Source organism: Chaetura pelagica, unplaced genomic scaffold (assembly GCF_000747805.2).
Source record: "Chaetura pelagica isolate M959 unplaced genomic scaffold, ChaPel_1.0 scaffold368, whole genome shotgun sequence".
Lineage (NCBI taxonomy): Eukaryota > Metazoa > Chordata > Aves > Apodiformes > Apodidae > Chaetura > Chaetura pelagica.
In genome coordinates this window covers 148,843-150,884 of record NW_009954099.1, presented here as the reverse complement: position 1 = coordinate 150,884, position 2,042 = coordinate 148,843, and the positions used below count along the sequence as shown (strand labels likewise).

General features: G+C 49.3%; 1 protein-coding gene across 1 annotated transcript in view; it reads left to right on the top strand.

Annotated features, from left to right (window-relative positions):
- PBX1 (pre-B-cell leukemia homeobox 1) overlaps positions 1-2,042 on the top strand; it is a 148,958-nt gene that overhangs the window by 15,086 nt on the left and 131,830 nt on the right. The gene's annotated exons all lie outside the window — the stretch shown is intronic.

Sequence of the window (2,042 nt, the reverse complement as noted above, 5' to 3'; positions counted from 1 at the left end):
GGTCGGCTGGGGAGGGAGGGGGGCGGTGGTCGGAGCGGGGGGCTCCGAAAGGGGCACAAAGTGCTGCTCCCTTTGCTTCTGCTGCTTTTTAGGGGCGTCCGTAAGATCCCTTTGAGGGCCCTGCATTGGTGTTATTTTCCAGGCCGTCTCTTCGCTCTTGGAAGATGCACATAGAAGCCTTTTTTTAAATTATTATTATTATTTTTTTGCCCTTTAATTTAAGAGGTTTTTAAAAAAAGGGGGAGGAAAAAAAAAGCCTGTAAAAGCCGATAACCCAGTTGCCCCCGGCTTCAAGGAACGCAAACCTAACAACGCACGCGAAAGTTAAGGGAGGGAACCGAAAAGAAAATAATAATAATAATCCCCAAATTGAAGGCGCGCTTGTAGGAATAATAGGGGGGGGGGGAAAAAGTTGCCCGGCGTTACCTGGGGTAGACTTGAAATGTCTTCTGGAGCTGCTAGGTGTGGTGTCCTTCCCCTCGGCATTGGTGCCCCGAGCTGGAGCAGATTGCTAGAATACATTGTTCCTGGAAAAACGCAGCGCTCAGCCCCAAAACGCGCTTAATAACAACTTCCAGAAGGAAAAAAGTAACCCCCCCCTTCCCCCCAAACCTCAGCTTACAGCCTCCCAGCTTGTCTAAAGCTCCCGCTTTCCAAAAAGGCTCGTTGCTGGGGCTGATCTTGTTAGATTCTGTATGTTCTGACCGAGGCAGAGCAGCTGGGAGCAGGAGGAAATCGTGCGCTTTCTCCCCGGCCAGACCCGGGGTGGCGAGGGGATCTCCCTTCGGAAAGTTGCAGGGATTGTGCGTGTGTTCCTGTCTGGATCATTCAGTGTAGTTCATCAAATCGATAAAACCAGAGCAGAGCTAGGAGAAGGCTTTATGGGTTTGCCTTGCTGGACTATTTCAGCTGCTTCCTTCCAGTACTTAAAAAAAATAATTATGATTTTTAACACTGGGCTGCCAAACACGCGGAATTTATCAGTGATGTTTGGCTTTGCGTTTCTTCCCTCTGCCCTGCTGTTGCACGGTTGTTTTCCTGCTTCTTTCCTCACTTGCTTGTGTTGTTTGTTTGTTTGTTTGGTTTTTTTAATGAAGTTTTGGGAGGATGCAAAGTGCAAGTATTATTTGAACGTGGGCCCCTACAGCAGATGTATGTGATTTGTACGTACCCAAATGTCTGCGCCCATCTGGGTGTGCTGATAAGGGGACGCTGTGGTTCTTGCAAGGGTATATACCTTGGAGGGACTTCATCAGATATATAAATCTTTTTAACATGTTGTGGGTGGTGGGGTAAGTAGTGTGAATGTTTGCCAGATGTTCACATTGTCTTTTCCCGTGTAATTTCGGTTGGTAAACAGGAATCCTGTAGCCGGCGCAGCAGTGGCCCTTTATACAGCTAAACCCTTGGCTAAATGGTCATCTGGCTTAAGGGGAAAAAATAAAAACCATGCTGTTGCTTTGCCACAGTGGGTTTTAAAACTAGCTGATTAAAATTGTCCACCTCCAGCCCCAACTCTCTCCTCTAAACCCACAGGAGAAGGGTCAGCTCCGAAATAACAGCAGCTGAAAAGAAAGGTGTTGAATAGCACACCCTTCCCCTTCCCAGAAGCAGACGGCTGTGTTTTAAAACCCGTTTACTGTCCCGATTGTAAAGAATTAAATTTTAACACCTACACATAAGCTGGATGTAAGTAGCATGGAAGCAGGGGAATGGGTTTCTGCCCATACACGCATGTGTTGTCTCTGCGCTCCAAGTTGGGCTCTGAAATTCCCTGAACTGACAGCTCTAAGCAGAGGATGTTTCCAGCACTGGGGGCCGGGGGAGCTTTATTTCCCCTCTGCCTTGCAGAATGAGCCTAATAAAGCACATGGCTGGGTTTCATGTCTGAGGTGGGTGATGGAGAGAGCCCAGTGCTCCTCTCTCTGTGTTGAGAAGGGCAGTCGGATGAAGCTTTGGCTCCCGAAAGCTGCCGCCTTCGGCTCGGTGTGGCGCCGGCCGCGGGAGCCGCTCCGGGGGCAAGGAGGGGGGCCGATTCCCCA